At 37.5% G+C, this 27,829-nt stretch overlaps 1 protein-coding gene across 2 annotated transcripts in view; it reads right to left on the bottom strand.

The window, feature by feature from the left end:
• The window catches only part of LOC126914694 (terminal nucleotidyltransferase 5C), a 152,916-nt gene that overhangs the window by 78,181 nt on the left and 46,906 nt on the right, over window positions 1-27,829 (bottom strand). Inside the window, exon 1 of one of the 2 annotated variants that reach the window (XM_050718984.1) lies at window positions 4,675-5,400. The exons of the other annotated variant lie outside the window; for it this stretch is intronic. The gene's annotated coding sequence lies outside the window, so the exon portion shown is untranslated. Of the gene's footprint in view, window positions 1-4,674; window positions 5,401-27,829 lie in introns of those variants that run through there. 2 annotated transcript variants of the gene reach the window in all.

Below are 27,829 nucleotides of genomic sequence, written 5' to 3' on the forward strand. Positions count from 1 at the left end.
TTACGAAATGTCGTTTGAAAAATTGATTCACAAATCACAGAATTATCGCGTGCACGATTAATAGATCCATTTTTGACAAGTTTAGAATTCCAACGAAAAACGAAAATCGACTACTTTTCTATGTTTAAGCCAAGAAACGATATAAATTCAAGAGTTACGTAAGAGATATTTTACACGATACCACCTAAAAAATTGATCCATCGTCGTAAAATCTTTATAGTCAATAAGATGATCCGTTTCTAGCTTCTCAATATAGAAGAAAAAGGGATTACTTATTTTTGGATATTTAGACTGGAAAAAATATGAGATTAGAACGGTGAAGTATTTAAAGAAGAAAATCTAAAAAACCTTGTATGAAATGTCGTTTGGAAGATTTATCTATCGTTGTAAAATTTTTACAAGCATCAACAGGATCCATTTTCAGTGTGGTTAGTTTTCCAATCAAAAATAGATGAATGAATCACTCTATTCTGTTCGCGTGAATTCGTCATTTCGAGTTTAATAAAATATATCGGGGGACAAACCGTATGGAACGTAACGGGGAAGTGAGTGCAGGCCGAGCAGCACTCGACGTTTTATTGCGTGCTACTCTTTGTTCCAGCTGAAAGTAGCGTTTATTGCGCCAAGGACGTACGTATACTTTCACGTTAGGTCGAATATAGAACTCATTGCTTGTTCGCGGAATTCGAGAGAGGAAAAGATGGAAACCATATGCGCGCTCTAGAAACTTACGAAATTTTTTTTTTTTTAATTAGACAAGACCAAAGTTTGGAATAATTCTTATCCAAACAAGCAAATATGAAGTCTAAGTTTGTTTCCACTTTAGACCTAATACTCTAATCTTTCATAATCATTTCACTTATCTTAGTACAATTTATCGATTAGGAGTTCCTTAACTCGTAACTGTTTAGATTTTTTAATCATACGATAAACCTAGAATATAACTATGCTGTAAGTGTAATTTTGTTTGTTTTTAATCACTCAATTATTTAGTTAGTGCGCGTAGAATTTTGAAATTTCTTTATCATGGCCGTCATTCTCTATGAATTCAAACTACGATATGTTTTACTAAAACATTGTAAAAGATGATCTGAATCTACGTATAGGGCCTAATTCCATCGTAGTTGTTTCTTTACTGTAAAACTATTCGGTCATTTTACAAAAGATATATCAGATCTATTTTCACTGATCCTTCCAATGAAAAGAAGATATTTTGCGTCGAGCAATTAAATAAAATAATAGGTATAATCGATGATATTATCTTTCTCCTGTTTTTTGTACTACCTAAATAATATTTCTGCGGTGAACTTTATCGAAACTCCAGCGAATTCCCGCCGTACAGCCTGCGTAACAAAATATATAAACACCATACCAGTTGCAGATTAAATTAATCTAAAATTATTTCTCCCTCGTTGCATGAAACTTTCTGTTCACTGTGTAACGCGTAATGTTTGGAATCTTTTGAAATTTGTTTTCTTTCCTCATCTCGCTACAAGGCTGTGGAACTCGTAAACGATCAACACGCCTAATGCTTCGTTGCAGTGAACTTCACGATTCGCGAATTATTTCAGAGACGCCAACGCAACGCGAAAGAACCGGATATTCCATGGCGAACGTTACACAATCGACGCTAATTCCTACGCCTTTTTTCCTTATAAATTCACTCGACGGATGATCGGAATGGACAAGAAGGATGACGTTATTTTAAAACATATTAATATGCAATTCTAAGCCAAGAACGCTCGTCGATCGTTTACTGGAAATTATCGATCACTCTGTTGTAACATAGAGTATTTTAAAAATTATTAAATTTTCTTTCCAATTTTAAATGTTAGTGTTTCAAAAATTACCAAATTTTCTTTTCAATTTTGAATGTTCTTTCTATTCATGCGCTACATTGCTCTCAAGACACATTTACGATATTAATTTCCACTTGTATTTTCTATTACTAGAAAATTAATAAAGTATCGCTAATAATTGATACGATTAGCGGAATCCTTTCCTCAATCTATGTACCTCGCTTAACCTTTCCAGCGCCACGATATTCGATATTCGATAACGCGTTTATTATACGCTGTTTACTTATTACGGCAAGCTTGATCGAACAATTTTTCGCTATTGATGCAAAACATACCGATTATTATTTAAATATAAAAACTTGAACAGAATGAATTAAAAACGTACTCTAATTATATATTAAATTAAATGAATTAAAAATAGAATTATTATAGACTTTTAAATATTTATTATTCATTTACTCTGATTGTGGAATTTCTTATAGGCACTTTAAATAACGAATTACATCTTTGTACTTATAAAATTAATAAATTTTCCCAGTATAGTAATTCTTTGGACGAAAACTAAATAAAGAAAGAATAAAAAACTGAAAATTCATCAAGCGTGGCACAATAAAAACGGTTTCTTCCTACTGTTTTTATTATCTCCAGGCACAAGAGCAAAGATAGTATTGGACGTACGTGCATATAGGTTCATAACGCTCATTGAATGGTTGTAGGCGAACACATAAATGGGTTTACGACGTTATGAACAATTTTTTAGTAACTCATATATGGATTCATAATGCGCTGAAAAAGTTAAGCATTTTGCTCTGCCAAATTAATATTCTCTTTGACGTAAATCGCGACCTATTTATAATACCGAGGATTACTTTAATTAGACGAATCGTCGATAATTACTCAGTAATTAAACGAAGTACCACTGAATCATGTAAATAATTATACGAACACAGAATCATAGATTTAAATTATGTTAAGTTAGAAATCTAAAATCAATATCGATAAGATCGAAATAACTAATTACGTAAAAATCAGTAGATGAAAGAACTTAATTTGGAATAAAGGAATTCTATGTTTTTAACTATATCGATCGTGCAAGCATCATGCACATCCTCTTTATTCGTTTTTAAATACTTTACTGCCTTCCTGTTAACGCTATTTGTAAGAATAAACTAGAGATGTTATTCAATTACTAGTAAATTATGAATTTATGGTAAATTATTCAAATAACCGGATTTCTCGATTATTTAGAAGCTATGAATACTTGTATACAGGGTGTCTTATGCAGTTAAGTTTAAAATAGCAGAAGATAGAAAAAATATATCGTTAAGTAGTTTGTTTTAAGCGATGCATCACTTGGTATATTTTTCTATACACTAATTGATACATTTTTCCGTCTTAAAAGAAGTACGTATTACTTTCACTTTTCTTTCTTATACTTTTTCTGTGATATATTTTGCCTAATGAAATTTTTTTTCTGCTTCCTACGATATAAACTGCAGTTGTATAACTTTCGATTTCTGTAAAACACCCAGTATACAACAAAATTATGAAAAAAATCGTGCACAGTTGCACAGCATTGCGTGTGTGTTTGTATACGAGCGGAGCAGGGCGGAACAAACAACGCGATGAACAGGATGCGATAAGATCCAGCTGGCAGGATAATAATCGATCCTGCCGGCGCGTCGCAAAGATTCTAATCGACGCGTGTCTTGCAGGAGTCCATGTGTAATTGCATTTAACGAATGGAAATACTAACTGCCGCGAATTACTCCTATCAACGATGTTTCTCGCTTCCGAGAAAATCAACGAGTTCTTGACCTTGGTCAATTTGAAAATCCTTCATTTCTGCCGTTACGATTACAAATACTTCTTCGATTATAAATAAGAGTCATTTCGATCGAAGGACAAAATAATTTACGAATCAATAACAAATATTATAAATTTGTTATTTTAAAAGCGAATTACATTAATTACATGTTGTTTTGAATGTTCTGTGTAAATACTTTCTATTTGTATAATTTTCTATAATTAAAGTAAATCAAATTTTAACTTTAATTTAGTTTAGATGAAACCAATGTAAACGACCATATCTGATGTTTGCGATTTTCGTAAGAAATTCGTACGATCTAAGAAATCGATACGACACGAAGAAACCATGTACATACATAACTGAGCGACGAAAGCGAGTTTCATAATACACGTAGCGAAAGACATACACATACAGGTCTGGCGTAAATATTGACACGAAACGACAAGAAGCATGTACGGTACGACCCCGGTAGAAGTCGAATACTCCCTGTTTCTCCCTGTGGAATGACGAGCAACAAGAAAAAAAAGCCACAGAGAAAGAGAGAAAAAAAGGTCTATCTACGGTCGCGGCGAAAGGAAGAAAAGGACTTAGGAAAGGTCACGCGCCTGCGCGTGCAATGTACGTTCTGGAAAGAGCGCGGCTGTTCATATATCCGCGTTCATGGACATATACGGCTGTTTTCAAAACACGGTCGGTAAAGTAGACGCGAGATAACGTCGTAGAGAGTAAAAAACGGACGAAAAGCGGGACTCGTTCAAAATTCGACGAGACTTGGTATGTCGACCGTTACCATGCCATCCATATACATGCATGCCAATGGCGAAATTTTCTAGAATCATCGATAGCGCGATACACGAACATCAGCATATACACTGTTATTTTATCTATAAATTTGCTTAATCCGCTGAAAAGTCAGGTTACGTTGACGCGAAAACATGAACGTCTTGTGTTTAAAACGGATGAGATCAAGCTCTTTGGTCGATAAGAATATGCTCGGACGGAACAAATTATTTTCATACGCTACCATATGGAGTTACGAGTACTCTATATTAGGACGGTACTTACGTCTTGTAAGAGTCTCTCCGCGTTGTCGTCGGGGCGCAGTAGCACAGCACGTCTCACCGATCTTCACCGAAGTCAAAGCACGCTAACATATATCCTATCTGAACGTTCTCTCGTCCACTTAACGTGCGGGGATGCGACGCGTTTATGATTACTATCGCATATGCTCTCTCTGTTTCTCTTTGTCCGGCACCACACGTGACGTTTTCAAGCCGGCAACGACGTGCAGAAACGACGGAAATCTGCGTGAGCGTGTTGAGTTCCTCGCAGCTGCTCTCACCGTTCGACCGATCGTACACACACACTGTGTGGATCGTCACCAATAGACGCGTTGTTTTTATCGAAATATCTCAGCGGGATCACCAGAAAAAAAGAAAAGATAGAACTTGCCTGCTCTGTCGATGAAACGTGGCTGCCCGTCGTCGTTGACGGGCAGACGAGACGAACCGAAAAGTTGGGTACGAGTTTCAAATCGAAATTTCTGTTTCCGATCGATCCCGATCCTTCGAACCACCGTTGTTGTTAAATAGACGCTTCGCCGTTTGATTTCGCGGCAGGGATAGTAAACACACAGAAACGAGGGGACGATGCGAATGTCAAACCGTACCGTTTCCGACTAATGACGGAACGCGAGGAAGAAACTTTCGAGTACAACGTTGGTTTACACATTGACGACACCTCAAGTCGTCGCGGCGAACCAATTGACACTGACAGCCGCGTTCAACTCGAGCGCGCACGCACTCTACCTTCCCCCACTCTTCTCATCCACCCTCTTACTATACCTACATATATCTATAGTAACTATTCCTACCCCCTCTACGCCTGGCCAACGTCTATCCCCGTATTATCGTTCGTAAAACGTCATCCGCGCCGCCAATCTTCCCTTCGAAGCAGCGCTTCCACGCGCTCCTGAGTCACGATTCCACTTCGATTTTGACGTATGTATGCACACACACGTTACGTGCGTAATAAAATGCACGAAGAACGCCGGCCGGCACACCAACACTTTACACAAGCGACGTCTGATTTATTTTTAAATCTGCCAAACCGCGTAAAATTTCATATTAAGAATACCTGAGGCTTTTTGCTGAACGACACTTGTTCTCAACGTTCCATCACTGCGAGTATTATGCGTTCTAAATTGCAGTAATTATTTGTGGTGAAACTTTAACTTTTCACTCAACTTCTAATAAAAAATGAATTTAGATTAGGATCAAGTGTAGTTGATCCAAATTATTTGAAACTCTTACACGTAAATGATATAAGATAGAATTTTTCTTTTGGCTGAATCAACGTTTTACTGTCATAAATCTTTCGTTTGCCACGTTATAATTATTTCCGAGTAATGTTCAATCTTTTATTTGTACACTTTGTAATGTATGAAAACTCATATATTGAAATGATAATAAAAGTGAAGGAATTTTACGTATAATTACAATCAAATCAAATATTCAAGAACGAAGATCGCCTATTAAACTGGATAGAAAAATAGAATATTACAATGGCACAGGTCTTTCAATTTCGTTGTGCGCTGCAATCGTGTACGAGCGATTTATATATTGCACAGTTCTTATCTGAACGTGGTTGTCGTCGCGGTTACGTAATAACATTGGCGATTTCAAGCGATAAAACAAACACATGCATCTGGCTGGCGTTATTTTTTTCGTTGGCGAAAATGTATTTTACGTATTTTAAACGTTTCCATCGACTTCTAGAACCAACCAGGTATGTTATAGGTGACTATAGCATACGGCAGAGCGCGGGATTCGCGCGACCGATCGTTCTACAATCAGCTGAATATTTCCACATCGACGATGAAACTTTTGAAGAGTTGTTGCTCTAGTTTTCCACTCGATTCTACTCTGGCCAGGAATTTTCTACCAGCTGGTCTTTCCATCGCTTCCGCCGTTGTTAATACGGTTCGTGTATATATAGAAATTCAACTGGGCGATGCGGAAAAAGGAAGACAATAATTAATGCAATTAAGGCGCAATGTAACAGAAGAGACGACGTCCCCGATATAGACACTGGCTCACGAAAGTATTATAATGATTGCCATAGGGAACTGTTGTATACGTTAAATATAAAATGTTTTGAAATCTCACATTTTTTTGACTAGTTGGTACGAAGATATTTACTGCAAAAGCATTTCTGTTCATAAGTATCTTTTGTACCGTCACTTAATAAAATAAGTTAAATTTTAAAAGCCACTAGGAGATCATAAAAATATTGAAAAATTTATATGACAAGAAAAATGTGTGATAAAAATTATCTACAGTGGCTCACAAAAATATTTTCTGTCGCATATATCGAATATTAGTAGATAGGTGTAGTTATGGTCTTTGAAGGACTTACTCGAACGTTATAGACAAGAAATCAAATACTCTAGAAGCCTGTAAAAGCTATTTGAATATATTTGAGGCTAATTCATTATCGAAAAAGGCGAACGATTTTTCCAAAAAAGACTCTTTGCATTCTAAATCTCAAAAAGCCTAACTCTAATTAAACCTTTCTTAATTTTCACTATGAATTTTCTGAACAATCTATTACTAATGGCGTTACTCTGTATATTCGTTGTTGAAGAATGCTTCAGGCATAGGAATTAGACCGGCGGTAACGGGACTGGCGAACGTTCTAATTCTCGCGTAACACTCCGTATTTTCCTTTTTCGCGTAATGCATGCTATTTTCGTAATATTCACGCAAATAAACGTACGCGATATCAATGGCCGTGTATTAGAGCTAGAACCTAAATACGTGTGTTACCAACGATTTCTTTGTCGCATTGTGATGAAATAAAAAGATAAAAGAGAAAGAACGAAAGAAAGAAAAGACGTAACGCGGAGATATGCACTGCTGTATTTCATTACAGCGGACACAAAAAGTATTTGCACATCGCTGTATTTATTATAGAATTTATATATTAATTAATTAGATCCAAGTATATTAAATTACGTATCATTTAGCGCTGCTTCCATATGATCAAAATTTGATATTATGAAAATGAAATGTAGAACCTGATAAAAAAAAACCCTACATTGGAAAATAGGATTATGTGCAAATATTTTTTTGTAGTCACTATATGTACATATATATAATTTATATATATAACATTTTTGTACTTTTAAAAGTTTTATTTTTCAAACTATCAGTAAGATAGAAAGTAAAGAGAATCCTCCTTTTCATCGACACTCAAAGGCTACTCGCATTATTTCAGACAATGATATTTAAAATTAACAATTACACTGACGTCATCTTGTACTTCATTATCGTTAAATTTCTCTAACGAATAATTCAAATTTACAATCTGCTAATTCCTATAGTTAATAACAATGTAAATAATGGTATTAACGGTACGGTATATGTAATAATGGAATATGTAATAATGGAATGCTCTGAACTGAACACCAAGAGAAAATATGTCGTTTTAGAGTTTACAAAACTTTCCACTTATATTTTAAAGCTCGAACTTTGCTCTACATTATTCCAAGGAGGTATAACTTTATGAATATGGACTTTAAGTGCGAGTTTAAAAAAAGATCGAATTAAATGCTTATTGCTTATAAATATGCTAATGGTTTATTAACGTCAACAGGGTAATTCTTCCCCCGTTTATTTCGATTATTAAATGCATATTGTTACACGCCTTGTCGCCCAAACGTGACAAGGGAAAGTTCGAACGCATACGCTGGTGAAAGAAATAATGGTCACCGCTGGGAACCTTTTGCATGATAAAAGTCATAATTTATAAGTTATAAACTTCTGTTACTGTTGTTTTATTACCAAACTCGTTACTTGCTATGCTGGACAAAGAGTCGATTAAGATTGACAAGTCGCGACTTTTTACTGTCCACGTTAATTCTTTCTCTTTGCGCAGCAAGTAACAAGTAACTCTATAAAGTTACGAAAATTCCGTACGACAGGAGTTTATAATCTGAAATTTATGATCTGCGAAAATTCATTAATTGATTGAATTTAATATTTCCAGCAAAAATTTATCAACCATTATGTAGCAAGTAACACAAGTTTGACAATAAAACCATAAAATTGTAAAACTGTAAAAATCGTTTCTACGGCAAAAGCTGATATAATCTAAAATTTATTGCTTTTTAAAATTCACCTACGTATAAAAAGACCTCAACAGAATTCAAATTCACAAATACGTACGTACATGTATAGAAAAGACGCTAGATATTTGATAAAAGGACCGTAATCGAACGGAAATTGGCGTCGATTAAATAATTATGTGGTCAGAGCAAACGAAACATGCCGAACCGCCATACAAATCGCAGAGCTTTCGACGCCGATGCAAAGGGAATGAAAAAAGATGCATCGACGAAGTTCCAAAGACACTTTTAGGTCAAACAGTTATCGCAGGTTATTGACTCTGCATCAGATCGTTACTTTCACGTCATAGTATTGGTCTGTGGTGCTTTTAAATGGAAGCCGCGGTTTATCTATTCTCGGATGCGCTACATTGTCAACGCGTGTCATTCATCGATGCTCGTGTAAGAATTCGCGCGTTTCAAATTCCTCATTATCTTTTGCAACTGGACAACAGTAGGTAGACAAAAAAGGGGACAACGAAAGAGTGAAATGAATTTCATTCAAATGTTAGAACCGTCGAATAATTCCCTCGTTCTTACGTGTTAAAAATAATCGTGGTAAAAATAATCTTAATAAAGATATGGACCATTGGTTTATCGTTAAAAGTTCGATGAAGCAAGTTTATGAGTCGTATACTTCATGAAACTAAGACACTTGCACAACAGTTTACCAACTAACGATATTAGTAAATTAGATTACAAATTGTAGGCTAGAAATTTCTGTTTTACAACCGCCTAATTTTTTGTCAGATAAGATAGTCAGGTAACATCTTGTAACCGAGGAAGAATTTATAAAATTCTAACATCTTTAGCAATTTATAACTTTATTCGAACGAGTGCATAACACCTATAAAAATATTACGTGTATATGTTGTGTGATCCATAAATCAGCTAATCTTAGCCGATCGATGTAAGTATTCTTATTGACTCGAAATAAAAAGATATTTTTAATTTGGATACGGTCCGGTTTCTCGGTTTCAGGGAAGATCACTTCCCAGACTTCATTTGAATTTTCGATCGGTGGACTGATTAACTTGAAGATAACGTTGCCCACCGACTAACGAATATAAATATATATTTGAATGTTAATCGTCCGAATTGTTCGCGTGAATTTCTGGAAAAACCGGTCGTTCCAGTATCCACCATGGACGAGTCAAAGCTGCGGTCCTCATCATCCTCTTCGCGATGAAGAGAAAAAGGAAGTTGTCAAGATACAATACGATGAATCTCGAATATTTGCGCTTCCCGTGCGTAGTTGTTCATGTTTGTTGGTGGCTCGAGGATCTTTTATTGGTCCGTAGTGGAAAAATTTTTTTCAAGCAAACAACTTTTATCTGCGCACGATGCGATATAATTTTGATACATTTTTAAAAATATGTATTTGGAGGTGGGATTCGTATATCGTTTCGTTACGAAATGAAAGATATATATAATGATATGGACAGATACATCATTGTAAAATATCGAATAATACTTTTTAAAAAGCAATCGATCAACGTGAACTTGATTTTTATCTTAGGTGCTTCTGGAAAATTTTAAGTACAATTTAGAATAAAAATGTGAAAGAAATATCCACGTATATATGTATTTCGTAATACATAATAATTTCTATAAAAACAACTAGGTCAGTAACATGCGTTAAAAATCATCAATTTCGAGATATCTACCAAATTGTCTCTAAAGATGAAGTATTTACTTCGAGACGAGTGTCGTAAGTATTCAACCATATTACAGAGCAAGAAGAATGCAACACTCACACGGGAACTGTTTCTTTCTCTTTTGTTTTTTAATAGCAAGCGAAACAGATGGAGAATATTTTAACGGAAACCCTCAAAATCCAAAGAATATCAGTAAAATCATAAAGGACAAAATTTGTTTATTATGAACTGATCAAGTATAATGGATCACTTCCTACTTCAAATCCCTCTGATCATCAAAGAAATGTACTTTTCTTAGTTGTGTCACTTTCCCAGCAATTCTGTCTTCAATTACAATCTACATCCATCTTTATTCAAAACGAAAAAAAGGTGGCAAAAGAAACGAAAGTAAAAAGTGTAATCGAAATATAACATAGAACGACACTGAAGAATATTGTGCAGGCGCAGAAACAATATGCTGCGAGAGGATGTGTGCAGGAAATGTATGAGCGCAACGAAAGAACAACAAGTGGCACAGCACCGTCCTCGGCGAGCTCGAACGAGAAAGATTTGTTTATTATTAAATCATCGAGTAACTACTACAATGTATTTCCTGAAAAATTTATTTCCCTTACTGTCAGTTCTCTAATTCCCTAATTTTTCCCCTTCCATTACGATCTATATCCATGTTTACGCAAAATAAAAAAAGAACAAGTAAAAGAACATAATCGAAAGACGAAATGGAACGAGATCGAAGGATGCTGGACAGGAGCAGCAACAATATGCTGCGAGAGGACGTGTGCGGGCAACGTGCGAGCGCAATGAAAGAGCAACGAGTGGCAGAGCATCGTGCGCGCCGAGCATGGGCAAAGTGAAGGTGTCGATGACGTAATATGCGGCAACCGTGATATATAGTTAGAGAGAAAAGTGGGGTTGCTCGTGACGGTAAAGGTGGACCGCGTGGTGGGGGGCGGCTTGTCACTGAGGCGGTGGGATGGGGGTGGGGCGAGTGCATCGAGTGCGCGCAAGCGCAACGACGCGCAACGCTGCGCTGTTCTGTGTTGCGCAGTCGCCACGGCGACCGTCAAGGACGTTCGCGCTCGGTGCGCCGCACCAAGCATCCGACAGAGACAGAGAGCAACAGTTAGGAATTATTCGAATAGTTCGGGATATTTGTGTAAAAATAATTATATACTTGGTTGCATTCTTTTTCGTCGAAATAATTCGAAAAGCTAGTCGAACGATCCGACGTTTCCTCGTAAAATGGTAAATAGTTTCCAAGTATATGTGTATTATGTAAAACGACCAATGAGGTAATTGATCGACCGTATGTTAGAGAAATAGCGATCGAAATGATCGATACGTGTCTTCGATTTCATCAAAGGTATGTATTTCGAAAGTGACAGCACATATGGCGGAAATTGTTAGGTTTAATTGATTCTATTTTAGACGAGTTTCGTTGGTTTGATCTGAGCGTTGAAAGGTAAGGATGGTATGCTTTTAGGGATATTACGTAAACATCTGGGAAAGAAGCGGTGTGACTGTGTTTTAGGAAGTAGATAGCTGTGAAAGTTTTAGACCTTTCCCTGGGTTATGTCCATAGTGATCGATGTCGTTACAGCTGCCTATGCGAATATACTCCGCAATGTGTAATATACCGATGTATAAGTTAATAAGTCGCGTTATTCGCGGTATCTCCAACGAAACAAAAACTTGTAGTATCTCTTGGAAACAACTGTTAACCTTTCACAAGTTCCTAACCTTAAATACCCTTCACGCGTTCTATTCAAAATTTCTCAATATGGTTTCTTGATAGAGCAATAATACCAAAAAGGAGGGATATAAAAATCGGTAAGTCAAACAAGCGAAAAAAGAAAGCAAGCGAATGAAATAAAAGGTATATGAAACAAGAAACCAACTAAACACACTACTAAGACTAAATGTAACACAGACGCGTAGGAGAGAGAGAATGTGGCCAGAATACTACAAGTGTATACACGAGCGACAAAGAGAGCAAGTATTATCGAATAAGCGGTTGTAAGAGAGAAACGAAGAGACAGAGAAAGCGAGGGTTGCCGGACAGAGACTAGACGCTAGGCCAGCGACTGAGAGAACGAGCAACGAGCGAGAAGGCGAATGGTCGTACGTAAGTTAAAAGAAGACAGATAGAGAGTGAAAGAGTGCCTTCTGTCTGCCGCACCCGCGAATCGACGAATTCGAGCCACTCGATCGGCCTCGAGCGGCCTTGGATGTATCGCGGTCGGAGTGCAGGGCGGAGCGAGATTGTTGCTCGTTTTCCAGGGTATTTCCATGGTACCTCTTAGAACAAGTTTCCGTCTCTTAACCAAATGAGTCGAGAGTTTTCGCCAATGAACGATTGCCTCCCTCGCATATGGTAATCATATATCACATTGGATGGCGATAGAACCGAAGTTGGAAGTTTCTTATAGAGTTGTATGTAATTCGGTAGATTGTTTCCCCATTGGTAGATGTGGTTTTGACGTTGATTTTGGGAAACATGGAAAATATAGAAGAAAATATGGAAAGTGATATCTGAAATTGGTAGATGCGGTGAAGGATACTCGGTGCTCGGCGGCCTTGAGGAATTAATTGATTTTGGCCAGACCTATAGCTTCTTTAACTTGAACGTACTAAATTAAAAATACATTGCGCTTTAAACGTCAAATTAAAAATATCCTATAAAAATGCAAAAATACATTTTAATCCTTTTTCTCCTCTTTTTTAAACGAAGTTAACAAACGAATAACATTATCATTTTAATTTTTCAGCAACTCATTAAACCGTAAATGAATGTTCTATGAATATGTAAAACTACATGGAAAATCTCTCTTTCCATTTCTTTTTTAAACAAAAGATCGCGAAGTTTTTGTACAATGAAAAAGAACACGCGTACATTGATTTTTTCAATTAACCGACGATTTAATGGCAAAGTATCGGCACGGTATTAGAAAGTATTCCGATTGATCGTGCACGAATAAATATGTACGATCGAACATGCCTTCGGCGACGTGCAATCTCTTAAAATCCTTACGAAGCCGGTCTCACCGCAGTCAACTTTTACTTCGTTAGAAAAGTCCGGTGTCTATTCAAGGCCATCGGGTTATCGATCAAAGCCGCGAGCGAGCCTCTAATAATACGAAAAACCGATCCCTTTCATCAAGCGAATCGCTTGAAATTGTAACACAATATACGTCGCGGTTTCTTGCGCGCAGCAACGCGCCCGCGAACACGTCCGCCAACCAACCAGTGTTTAATTGCACGATCAAAGAAATCCTTCGGTTTTAATGTTGTCGAACAGCTGAAAGCTAACAGCTGTTAGGTGGTGTCGACACCGATCGATCGAATTTTCCGCCATTGAATCGAATTAATCCGCCACCCGATTATCCGCAGATTAGCGTCGTGTCGTTTTCATATCTGTTCAATTCTCATCGGAAATTTTACCGATCTTTTTGTATCATAATATTGGTAAATCGTGACCTATTATTATTTACAAAAACTAAAAATCATTATACTCTAAAGTAAATTACAATGTCCTGCTAAATTATTATTATATCTCTATTGTAGATTTTTCTTCCATCTCTACATAAAACTCGAAAGAATGTAACCAAGTTCAGGAGGAAAATCGACCAAAAGCGTAACTTCCCACGCTACGATCCATTCTTGTCCATTTTCTACACAACAATTTTAAATTTCGAAGATCCCACGCTCCCCTCCCCTCTGTGTACCAATAAATTACTACGAGCAATTACAGGGACGCACTTTTGATTAAAGTCCGACGTTTCCGGACCATTTACCAATGATATACAACGGTAGCAACGAACGCCGCCTACAAATCACCGATAAATCACGTTCCAGTTGGATTCGCGATGGTACGCAATCGTTCACGGTTTACGCTTTTCGCGATGCGATCGAATTGAAAGGCCTAAGGTGTCCTCTACGCCCTATGCCCTACGTGACACGATTTTGCGGTAATCGGAGAACAAATGGACAATGCTGTTCACAACGCACGCCAACATATACATACAAAGAACATACAGAGAGAGAAAGAGAGAGGGAGAGAGGGAGGAAACTAAAGAGATTGTAGCTTTTTTCTTTGTTCACCCAGAGACTAAAGTCACTGCAGGTTGGAAAAAAAAGTTTTGCATAATGCATAACCACGGTAGCGCGCGGCTACGCGGATATAGGTGCGAGACCGGCTAAATCAATGACCCGCGTTATAGTTGATCGAGCGTGTTTCGCCATCGTGGGATCTACGCCGTTTCTCCTCCTTCGTTCGATCGTAACAAAGACACTTTTATCTATGCATCCACCAGCCATATCCTCGTTGTCCATAACCTGATCTCTCTCTTTGCATAAATACGTGTATGCATCGACCAGGACAGATCGATCGTGTGCTTGGAGAAAGTACAGGGGAGAAGTTGGTTTTAAACACGTAATTGTGATCGTGATTCACGGGGCAAATTGTGGTTTAAAAGTGCAGGTTACAGCGCACATTGTATTCTTTTCAAACGAGGATTGTGATAATTTCATGCGAACCGTGTATGATCTGAGCCGAAGTTTCTAGCCGATGTAATCGCGATTCACGGCGAAAATTGTGGCTTAAAGGTGGAAGTTGAAGTGCTGGTTGTACGTATTCTTTTTAGAGGAGAGTTCGGATAATTTGCTTCGGATTGTATCGTGCGAGTAAAAGAGTACAGAGAGTCTGAAGATAGAGGGAACATCTTCATACGACGAAATTGATTACAATGGGAAACTTGATTAGATTAGAGATACTTTGCAAAGCATTCTGAAATTTGGCATCTTTTCCTTTAGTATTATTTATTAGATTCCGTCTCATAGCGATGGACCAATCCTTTGAAAATAAAACAGAATTACTAGTGACCAGTTGTTTTCGAAAGCTGAATATGAAATCTTTAGGAAGCTTATACTTTTAATAGACTACATGTACGATGAAACTATAAAAATCTATTAACAGATATCTTAAACGTTTCCCATCGTTTCTTCGGTCTCCTTAATATTAGGTCGTCCGAAAAGTTTCTTTCGTTTTATAAGGAAATAATGGATACACAACATTTTCCGTTTCATATTATTTTATCGAATTACGTATGATCCATTTTGTTTTATCAAGATAAAGATCACAACGTTCATCAGATTAGGTTTCATGTTTGTATAAAGATGCGTTGTTGTAAAAGACGTGTCTGTAAAAGAAAGATACTTTTCGGACAACCTAATACGTTACAAGCGAGAAACAAATTCCACAAACAATTGTTATCGGCGTTACCACCAAACGCTATGTCAGCAAATACCTCGCTCTACCGACACGAAGTTACACAACGAACGATTGCTCACAGTTACTCAGAGTCTCATAATCGAAGCAAAGCATCGACAGATCGATCGGCCGCCGAGTCGATGCATCAGTCTTTAATTCACCGGAAGATAATTAGAAAGTTTGATTAGAAGAAAAGAATAAATTGGTTAAAATCTCAATTGGAGAACACAATTCACGACGTGTTGCGTAAGATAAAGGTCCGCGAGCGTTGCAGCACGACCCGACGTAATCTTGCGCAATTATGCTCTTGCTGCACACTATTCGCAAGAATTTAATCGGTGATAAGCGAGCGGTCGGTGTGCGTGAGTCTGTGTGTCGCGGCCAGGATCGAGAAACGCGGTATTTTCACGGATATCGTTAGGAAATTGTACGAGAGTTTTTCTGAACGAGCGAACCGCCGCGCCGCTATCGCGAAACAGATGTCCGCGCGACGCTTGCGTAACGACAGTACAATTACATACATATACGTTAATAACAACGAAATCTGAAATAACAACGAACAGCGAGGGAAAAGAGAAATGCGATAAATCTGCGACGCTCGAGAGCAAAATTACAATGTAGAGATAAATCATGCTCTGATACGAGAGTGTGCGAGTAAGACACATAACAGATAAATAATAACAATATAAAAGTAGGTAAATGAAAGTTAGTTCGAAAAGATTAGACCGTCTTAGGCGAAAATCATGGGTCGTGTTTGACAATTTTTTGCGGAGCAAGTTGCCAAGTAAATCGAAACTGTGTTCGAAATTATTCATTTTATATTAGGTTGTCCGAAAAGTTTCTTTCGTTTCATAAGGTGATAATAGATGAACAAGAATTTCTGTTTTATATTATTTTATTGAATTAAGTATAATCCATTTCGTTATATTTCTATTACTATGTTCGTGCATAATTCAATAAACTAATATAAAATAAAAAACATTGTGCGTCTATTATTTCCTTATAAAATGAAAGAAATTTTTCGGACAACCTAATATATCTTGGAGAGTATAAAGGTATTTTTTCAACAGAATAACGGTGTTCGATTAACTTGTTTGATGGCAAAAATAGCAGGGAGAACTGGTTGACACGTTTATCGAATCTTTTCGTGTTCTTTTTAAAAATTTTCTTAAAATTTCACCTTTGTGATATCGCATAATTAAATTCTAAAGAAAAAAGAAGAAGCTTTCCCTCCTCCAAAATAGTTCTTAAATATAGTTCTATGCCTATAACACGAGAAGATATGAGGAGTATGATGTAACGAGAAGAAAGAAATTATTCAAACTTTTCAAGAGCAAGAACAGAAGTTTTGTGTCTGTAAGAGCGTTTCTTTCTTTTCTTTCTTTTTTTCTTTTCCACCAGTCAAAGGAGCTACTATTCACTGGAAACCTGCGCTCGTTAAAAATAACGATGCTATCTGCAGCGGCCGATCTCGCCTGAATGTTAATTCACTTTCTACGGTGGTAAACTGGTCAATCACGTTCCGATTGAAAAATGGTTTGACACGATTTACATTTTACGGTAAATTCGCAGGCAACGATCTACCGGATCGAGTTTAGCCAATACTTGGCGCACAGGCTTAGTCGCAGCCTTGAAAGCAGTCTCTTCGAGATTCTTGTTTTTTAGATCATATCACTTGGGATACGTAACGCAAGAGGTAAAGCAGGTTCATCGTGTATTTATGTCATCGGTTGTACGAGTGGTGTGATTTAACTTGGGTCAGACGGATCTTGATCTTGGAAGTTGATAATGGCGTCGATATTGGCTTAAATAGCATGAATTAATTAAATATTGTTGAAAATTTCGTTATCTCTTATCATTGTTATAGCCTCAATTACTTCGCACTTCTATTATTCTTTGTTTCAGAATTGTTATCTTTATTTGAGAATTACAAATTAAATTGCGGAATATTTTATTTTTCCTCTTGGCGATAGATTAATAAAAGTACTTTATACTTTTCATAATTATTTATTGATATTAATGAAAGTATATATTTTTATCGTGACTACAACTACAAATGATACATCGTATTTCAGTATAATAACTATTATATACGTAAATTGTAACAAAAAGAAAAGACATTGCAACATATGGGAAAAGAACGTGAAATAACGTGAACGATAAATAAGAAACAGCGTGAGAAAGAGGAGATAGAGTGGATGGAGTGAAAAGGAAGGAAAGAAATAAAAGAACTTTAGATATTGTGTATAATAAGCAAAAAGCAGAACCATGTATCCCGATAAGGGAATTGTTATCTTAAGTAAAAAGAAACTATTATATAAATGAAATAACTGAAGTTTCCCCAACAAATTAGAAGCACCGAGTGCATATCTCTTTCCAGCAACGACTGATCGGTAGAGTCTTCACGCGTTTCTAGAAAATCTAGAGATGCAAAAACGTGCACGACGCATACAGTATGCAAAATTACGCGAAGCGTACGAAATGAAGTATTTGTTGTAACATTAACAGGGTGAAATAAGTTTCTCTGTAAATTCCATTTCTTCGAGTACCTTCGTAAAAATACGAATTTGCACAAATATCCGCAATCGCATATTTTTCCACTTCGACTGCACTTCCTTAAACTCTGTCACAGCAACCAACGAGCAAGAGAAGAAAGCCAGCAATTGCAAAAAACGAGCAATCGAACAATTAATAGAAGTAGCAAATTCTTGCGTGTCTCTAGCGTCTCAACTGTGTTAAGTATGAGCGTTTCTCCATGGAATCCCGACCAGTTCTCCATAAATATGTCGGCGACAAGAGATTCTTGCGTTCTCATGGCCGAACGATAGTGATCGCATGGAAGAAAGGAAAAATGTGGGGCCGCGCAGGAAGATGAAATGGATATCCCTGTTTTACGTTGAAAACCACGCGCGAACATTACTGGAATTCTACCGAAACGTGGCGTAATGCAACGCACGGTTGCCGATTGCGGTCCCATTGCACGTGATTGTAACTAAAATTGGCAGTCAGACGTACGAAATGTCGATGGAGCGGCGTGGAACTTAGGGGAACGTGTTAGTTGCGTTTCAAGCGAAAATTAACTGGTCATTGGCGGGAAATGATGGAAACGGCCAGCGAATTTTCTAGTATGAGCATATGGTAATAATTTGATCGTTTGGAAAATTCGTAGTGTTTTTAAAATTGGGAAATTTCAATAAGATTCGCGTATGACCGAAGAATGTGCCAAAAATATTGGGCCTCATCGTCGGCTGAAGTATGCAACGTGAGTAGCTTCCATTTATGAGATAGAAATTATTTCGATTCTTGCTAATTACTTTATTTAATGATAAGAAACCTGCCGTAAATCGAAATGAATAAATATCACAAATAGAGGAAACAGTGTACAGATTAATTGTACCTATCAATGCTTGTAAATGCTTAAATCGAAATTACTTAGAACACAGAAAGAACAGCATGAAGATTTCGTTTTTCAAAGTAAATAGATACGAATGCTAAAATAGTCTTTGAAAGAGAAATTTCATCCTAAATTACTCTTCCTGTTATAAATAACTCGATGTTGCCAGTGTCTACGTACAAAACATCAAAGAGATGTTTCTACTCTTGTGAATGTACGATTCACTTTATCAAAGAAATTTCAATTTCTCCTTGAAATTCTTTGAGAAATTCGTAGAAAAATTGAATACAAAATTTTCTGATTAAAGAAAGGCAGAACAGATCGAGTTACTTTCCAAAAATTGATTTCCACCTAAGGATCCTTTGTTACCAGATAGAAACCGCTACTGTGCCTAAAGATACACAAGTCTGTACTTGTATAGCAACTGCAAACACGATGTTCGATCGTTGTCTAACATCTTGCCTCTATTCGTGCTTGTAATCGAAGCCCAACATTGATTGGCACGATACCGTGCGTACAAAGGATAAACGTTAGGGTACGGTGTTGTCTTTTAAGTGTCATTCGGTGCATTGGTTGTAATACAATATGAATTGTGTACCTGAATCGATATGAACATTCTTGAAAATCGTATAAAGCGTGTTCAGCTTTGCATATCGGCATGATACAAAGGAACGAAAGAAAACGTGAATCTATTAAATATTCGTAGGTGATCTACTACTGTGACCATTCCTACTCCTACGATAGATTCAAAGCGAATCATTATACATTTCCTGACGGAAATGTTTCGATTAGAATTTTATGAACATGGATTTTCCTAAGAATAGAAATCTGTCAAGTGACTAAGCACAAGCACCCATTGTTCTTAGTCATACAGACACAATTTTAAGAAAAACAAATTACTTATTAGATCGTGGATTTTTATACATTTACGACAACACGCGTAGATGTAGAAAAATAACAACAAGATAATTAAAGTATAAATACAATAAGCAAATAATTTATCAAGGGTGAACTATATTTTGCGACAATTAAAAAACAAGACACATCTTTGATCGGGTTTCCTTTATTATTGAATATCATTGTTTAATTTCATTATCGATTATCTGTAAAAATATTTATGATTTGCATGAATATTCTACGAACCAAGTATTACAACTCACGTCCTGTAAATCTCATCTTTCACGGATACGAATTTTAATGGAATCTAATCGAGCGTCTTACGTTAGACAGAGGAAGCGATTGAAAGAGAAATAGTACGAGCAATCACCATAAGCTGACCTTTGTATCCGTCTGGCAGGGAATGGAAATGTTTAATGCCGGTCGTACAACCAATTCAGACAATTAAGTCAGCGTCGTTTAATACAATCACGAGTCCGACTAATTAAAACTTTCAGTTATTCAATACGATAATCATGCACGGTGGAAGGAAGTTAATGTCACAGGAAACGGTTTCGGTAGATTATACGAGTAAAAACATTTTCATGCCGGTTCAACGGATGATAAAACGACGTAAACGTTTGCGTTTAATTCGCGGTTTCCATTCCCCGACAGATATATTTATTCTGCGGTGTTGTGTGAGTCGTAATAACGATCCATTTTAACCATATTCCGGACTAATATACTTCTTTACCATGTTGGTGTCGAAGGAGCAATCAACCAGGAAGCAAGAGTATAACAGAGAGTAACAAGAGCACAATCGAATCTCAAGAAAATTGTCTTTGCGAATTCTTTACAAAAAATGAAGTGGAATTTTGCTTGTCTGAGTGACACAATTTGTGTTTCATTCACCTTCGTTATTACAAAGTACCGTGAAAATCACTTGCACTCGATGATCTTTATATTGGGTTGGTAACTAAGTAATTGTGATTATCAATACCACCTCATGACAAAATCCGCGACCATTTAGTTGCCAGCCTAATATTTAGAGATTTCACGGCTCTTTTTCAAACATCTTACACTTTCACGAATATTGTCTGATTTTTGGTTAAAAAGAAATTTTTAGGATCGTAATCTTACATGACTAGACTGCGAATTTTATATTTTATGAATATAACTGAAGAGATGTAAATTGAATAGAAATTTGTTTCATCTACGTTCTAATGTCACGATAAGTACCCTATTTTGGATGATTTATATATTCTTGTATATTATGTGTATTTTGTAGATTTTTAGAAATTCTTGAATGTCCCCAAAATGCATAAATATCTGCAGTCCATACACGACGCACGTTTATTTCGCAACTGTATTCAGCGACTGTCCTGAAGAAATGTAATTATTGCGAATATACTGTGGCGAGGAATTGTATTAAATATTATAAATACGAATATTCCTAGAAAGACAGTAATAAACCTGTCCTCTTCGCGATTACTAGATATATCTACTAAAATACAAGACCTGAAGAGTAGACAGGTTAAATACCTTCAAGTAGAATGTATTGGCCGATGAAATTCTTTGGTCATTGAAAGGTTAAACAGGAATGTTTGATCGAGTCACGGTGAAAAAGCAGAGGAATAAGAATAGACGAACCTAGAGAAGCGGGAAAACGAAGCTGAAGTGGACGGTAGTGGAAGAAATCGATTTACCTGTCGTGGCTGCGAGCTGTTGCACACCTGTTGCTAATACAGTTGCAACTTTCGCTGATCACTGCGCACGCGAACATGCTCACCTATGGTCCTTCGTCGTGATAAATTAAACAGCTGGGTTATCGAACGGAACGATCGTATGTGTTTCTGAATCATTTTCGATTCATTGATCATCGTCTTTTTTACGATTGGCTCTGATTATCCACGCTTACTTGCAATCGATAGTTTTATGGAAATTCTAAAAGAAAAAGTCGCAAGGGATGTACTTGCTTTAGGTTTAATTTCCTCGCATCTACACAACAGAAAAACGACTATCAAATGATCAATATTCTTTTTATGATAAGTATAAGGTTTATGTTTGAACAGTAGAGTAAACCGTAAGTATTTCTGAGTAACTAAAGCAAAACTTGTTGACAGAAAAACAATAAAGTTAAATGTTACGAAGATTTCACCGAAAATATAATTTCTTATCGAAAGTTGTAAATATGGTTGCGGTTCAACCGCGTTAGAAGATAAAGTTTGTTGTGCTAGAATTTTCGATACCGTAATTTCTTGGAAAAACTTTCCTGCATTGACAAAACAGAGTCTCTCTTTATTAGCACGAACATCATTCGATAACGTTACTTTTTTTTTGTTTTTTCTTTTGTTTTCCAAGGAATACATGGCTAGATAATTTGCAGTTATTTTCGACCAATTTTCAATCTAATTATTATTGCGGTTTGAATAGGCAGGAAGAATAGGAAGCCAGCTGCACGAGCTTGCAGCCAACGTTAAAATAATCTGCGGTACAAGTACGTAGGAAGAAAACGTATCAAATAGAATCTAGCAGACTAATAAAATCTAAACCGAATAGAATCTAGTGGAATGTTTTAAAATGACCACCCATCTAAAAATATTAATTATCACACTCGGAAGTAATGTATGAGAAATATGACGAAAAATAAGAATTTTGTCTTTGAAGAAATAAAAATCACTTCAAATAGTGTCATAGTTGCTAGAAGTTCCCAATGGCTATCTATCCGCAATTCTTTCGCAGCTCGATAAAATAACGAAGTTCAGCAGCCTGTGTTAATAAAATTTCAAATTTATATTATAAGTGTCCATGTAGTCCAAGTGTCCATGCTTTATCATTGGCCAAAGTACATACGGTAGACTGTGTCGTATCGTCTCGATTTACACGTCATAATCTTGGAGCGCCGTGAATCTTGAAGAGCCTCCAACCGGTACGTCGGCCCGCGACCAAAAATGCACGCCACGGACCGTACGATCGTAACACGACGTCGCTTAAATTTTCTCGCCGCGATTTTGTCCTACGGGAAGGTGTCACGTGTTATGAGAACGGTCGTCACGAGTGAATTCTATTTGCCTCTGCATCCGCGCACGCACGATCTCACTGGTAACCAATACGATTCGACACGGCTATCGTGCCAAAATTACGACGAGGCTCGCACGAAGAACGATGATCAGAGGCTGAGGACTTTTATGCAACTTTATATTCTTATACGCGTAACTGCAAAGCGATGAAGCCTGAATAGAAATTTCTTTCGTTCAGCAAACATCGCGTCAACTGTGGTTAAGTATCCGAAGCTTAAAGCTCGATGTGTAAAACATGAATTTCGATATACTTAAAGTTTGAAATTTGAAATATTACACCGAAAGCGTGGCATATTTGTTGAAAATTAATTAATACGTAGCGATACGTTCGGATATTTGGAACCGTACGAATCATTCTATTAAAATTCAATTTTCACCCTACAGAATCTCCCGGAGATAAAATTTCGATTATTATTAATGACCATGCGCTACGGTTCGTTCCGATTTCTGGAAATATCTATCGGTTGTAGATCGATCGAGTTCCGTGCCGCGAGCTCGCGGAGAAGAAAGAAAGGAAAAGGACAGGAGGAAGAAAAAAAATGTTAACGAAACCGGTAGCGGCATGAAGGGAGAAAAAATCGATTTTCCTGTCACTTGCGACCTTCCACACTTCGAAACTGGTGAAAACCGACCTCTCGAGTTTTACATTGAGGCACTACGCAGGGTGTGGTAGGTAACGCACAAGGTTGACTACATTCACGTTGGCGCCATTATCTACTCGCTCGAACGAATTGTTAAAGGAACGAGTCTTAAAATTGTCCCCGTTTCGCTATCGAAAGGCGAATTCGATCGGCTGAGCACCGACCAACCGCCTCGTCGAGGCGGTTTCCCGAAGGTTTCTCAACGATCTGACCTCCGTTCCATCGACAATCGGTTCTTTTCAAAGATACAGCTATCAATGGCCTTAAATATTCTTTTGACTATTCTTCGATAGAAAAAGCGTCAGACAAGGTAAAGAAGATGGACTCTTTTTCCTTTTCTTCAATGATTTAGCGCTTTCCTCAGCGACTCGAAGAAAAGAGATAGATTATCGTAATGCTGCACATAAGTCAATTTTAAAAGAGATTTCATGCAGTTGCGAGATATAGAGCGAGAGGCAGAGATCTTCGTACTCGAACAAACGTCAATTAGATTTATTAGCGTAACAAAGCTGTACATCGAAGAACTTGCCTGAGACAATTTCTTCGCTTCTACATAGGTACCAACTCGTAAGAGGACAAAAGCGACCAAAAAACAAGAAACCACGAAACTAGAAACGTCTTACGTATAACTTGAAAGCTTTAGCCTTAAGAAAGATTTCAGTTTACCTCCCTCTTGATCTTTACCTTCACGGAGTGACCATTTAAAAAAGAAGACAATAAGCTAAAAATAATAAGAAAAAGGAGGGCTCCTACCTAAACCTTCGCTCCTGCACAACGATCCCCTCCCTCCCCAAAAAAGAGAAGAAAAAAAACATACAAAGAACCAACGAAGAATAAACTAACAAATTAAAAACTCCTTCCATGTGATCTGAAACCTCTACCAGCTTGAAAAAACATCGTCTCTCAATTAGTGTCAACCAACTCTTTACCTTCATGGAATAATCAAGCAAGAAGAAAGATAATAAACAATCGGAAGGAAAAAGAACCGAGATAAAAAGAAAGGAAAAGAAAAGAGGAATTGCAAAAAGGTGAAGTCCAGAGAAGTCGTTAACGTGAACGAAAGGAACGTTAGCATTGGTAACCAGAAAAGAATGCGGCCCGTTGTTTCGCAATGTCGCGAGAGGGACAAAGCAGCTGGTGCTTGTAGCCTTGTCATATCGGTCGGTGTACAGTGATCGATAAAGGACCGTTAAATAATTAAACGGCGCATCTCGTGGGATTTATCGTAGACCAACACCTGGTAGGCGATAGCGCGGCCATTCGTATGGAATCGTATGGTTCGATCGATTCCACTTCGCGGCACGCCCTCAGCACATCGGGACAAGGCTTCTCAACCAAGCTCGAGCCGATTCATTCTCAACCTGATTCGTGCGCCATACGTGCACCACTGGTTTATCTATCTTTTTGTAACTGTATCACCTAACCGGAAGCATCGAGAAATGGAAATATTATCGCGTTGCCTGACTACTCTGTACAGGTTGCTTGGAAAGAGTCACCAGTCATGTCATTGGATATCGTACGAACGATCTCGAGCGATTGATCCATTTGAAATACAGTTTTCTTAGTTAAATAGAGCGTTTCAAAGGTAATTTAAAAAAAGAAAAAAGAATCCAAGAAGATTTTAGTCTCATCGGTACGACGATCTGTAACGACATCAATTTTATCAGTTCTTATAATCCGAGGCGAATCAAGGCCGATTGAAATGATCTAGATATATTAACGTACCGAACGTAAAAGTAGCAAGTAATTTGAAGCAACCAACCTACTTGAAACACATTTTCCCCTATTATTCGTTATTTTTTCCCCTCGTTGTTTCAAACCTAATTTAAAAGTCTATCGCAGAAAGATTCACATGACCAACTTCGATCTCATCGGTCTCACAGTTTGCATCGATCTTGTTCAGTTTCTATGATCTCGAACGAACAAAGGTCAATGAGGAAGAACAATTTAAGAAAATACTATGATCCATGGAAAACAGAAGCGTCGCCAATGACGTCTCTGGTTACCGAAAAACGACCTTGAGCAATCACTCGACTAGCAAACGTGTTCTAACCCGTTCTCCCTTGAAGTATGATCTGGCATAGTCTAAGAGTCTATTAAAGAACGATTCGCATCCGTAAACCTTGACCTCGCTACTGTGACAATTGGTATCGACTCCGATATCTCTTCCAGTTCTTACAATCCCGTGCGAATCAAGGCCGATGAAAGAGTCGCGTAAAGCAGAGAGCCGCCTGGTAGAAGTCGATTCCACGGCTCGGGCCATAAATCGTCGCCGGATCTCGTCGCATAATTTACCGTTGGTACATTTTAATCGAAGAAAATTGACGGCCGTAAACGTCCGCCCGTGGCTGGAAATGTTTAAATTGCACTTTTAACAGGCACCGTAACCGTCTTATCGCGCGGATCGATCCGGACTCTCGATTTACGAGTTGCTATTAATTAACGGTCGATCCACGAGCCGATCGCACGATTTATCAGGAAAAACGATCTTCCGAAAACATCGATTCCCGACATTCTATCTTCCTTAACGTGTTTCTTCGTATTCTTCCCACGTAATTGGTGCTGTTTTCAGTTGATTCAGAGGCAGACGCTGGCATGGTGCCGCTACGAAAATTTCTCAAGGTGTTCGACCAACGCGCTCCATTTTCTTAATGTTTTCGTACCTGGCCGTTAAAAATACGCGAACGTTTTCCGTAAAATGAATCATCTCGCCACGATACTCTAGAAACTGAAGTCTATCTTTGGTACGTGAACTGGGACGGTGTTCGTTGATTACGGGTCAGCTATAAAGCGAAACGTCAAACTATAAGTGTATTTCGTCAGAGAATTAAGAAAACCATCACTGTTCGTTGATATGGACGATGAATTGGATAGAAATATCGATCGGTCGTCTTCGTAACTCGAACATAAATATCCTGAAAATATCATATACTGTACGAAATTGCATAGCGCATTGTACAGCGAGATCGCCGATAAAGAGTCGTGTCAGACGAGAAGAGATCCGATCTCGTAACAATACGTATTCTCATCTGCGTATTTATTTCTGTCACAGGAATTTAATTTTGACCATCAATGTATTAAAATATTTAGATACATATCATAGTTTGATAAACCTACGTAATATCGAAGTAGACAGAAAAAGGCAAGCCAGCCAATGGCTAGCGGATTGCTCGTGGATGATGCGATCTTGATATAATGTCAAGGGCGAGGTACACGCGGTGCGGCATACACCGAGCACGCGTGTTTGAGTCGCAAACCGGGTATTTTCGGCCGCAAATCGAACGTTCGACGTGTACGAATACGGTTTCGGTGTACGCGAAGATCGCCTATGACGAAATGCTGCGCTGATTCGCGTTGGCGCCAGTTTACGTATTACGGATGACAGTAGAACTTGATTCGTCAAACCCAGTGGAAGATCTTTTCTCGCGTAGAAAGTGAAATTGACAGAATTCGAGTGTTGCGATGCAACGAAGGAAAAATACGCGATAGAAGCGAAACAAACGGAACGTAAATTTCTCGTGAAAAATTCTTTTTACATCGTTAACATTGTACAGCATAAATGAGCTAAAGTTTGTGCCAACTCGCATTTCCGTCCTACTTTACAGTGAACGTACTTGATTATCACTGTAAAGAAGCATAAGTCCGAGCTATCTTCGTGTATCGTATGCAATGACTTTTTTTTTTAACCATACGTGCTTCCAAGAAACTGCATCACGTTATCCATACGTACGTTACACGTGTTAACCGTACATGAAATCATAAACAGGTATAAACAGGTATCGTCGATAATCATTATCAATACGTTGACTAACAATGTTTCGAACGTCTCATAACTATCTTGTATAATGTTTCATCAACATAGACAAGCTATAAACGTACCTTCTAATCGACTACTCATTCGCTTACCCATCCAACAGTTGCTCTTGGAAAATTTCTATTCGATTTACAGTTTCAAAGAAATATCAAAGTGTTTGCTCAAATTTTAGTAAACAGTTGTTTGTATGAAAAAATGAATGTAAACCTATGGTAGAAACGATTATTTTCTAAATTCTCCTATTTTCATTTTTCTAAATCGAAGATCTAACGATAAGAAAAATGTACAGAATGTGCATAATACAGAAACATCGAAACTCTC

Source organism: Bombus affinis, chromosome 3, assembly GCF_024516045.1.
Source record: "Bombus affinis isolate iyBomAffi1 chromosome 3, iyBomAffi1.2, whole genome shotgun sequence".
Classification (NCBI taxonomy): domain Eukaryota; kingdom Metazoa; phylum Arthropoda; class Insecta; order Hymenoptera; family Apidae; genus Bombus; species Bombus affinis.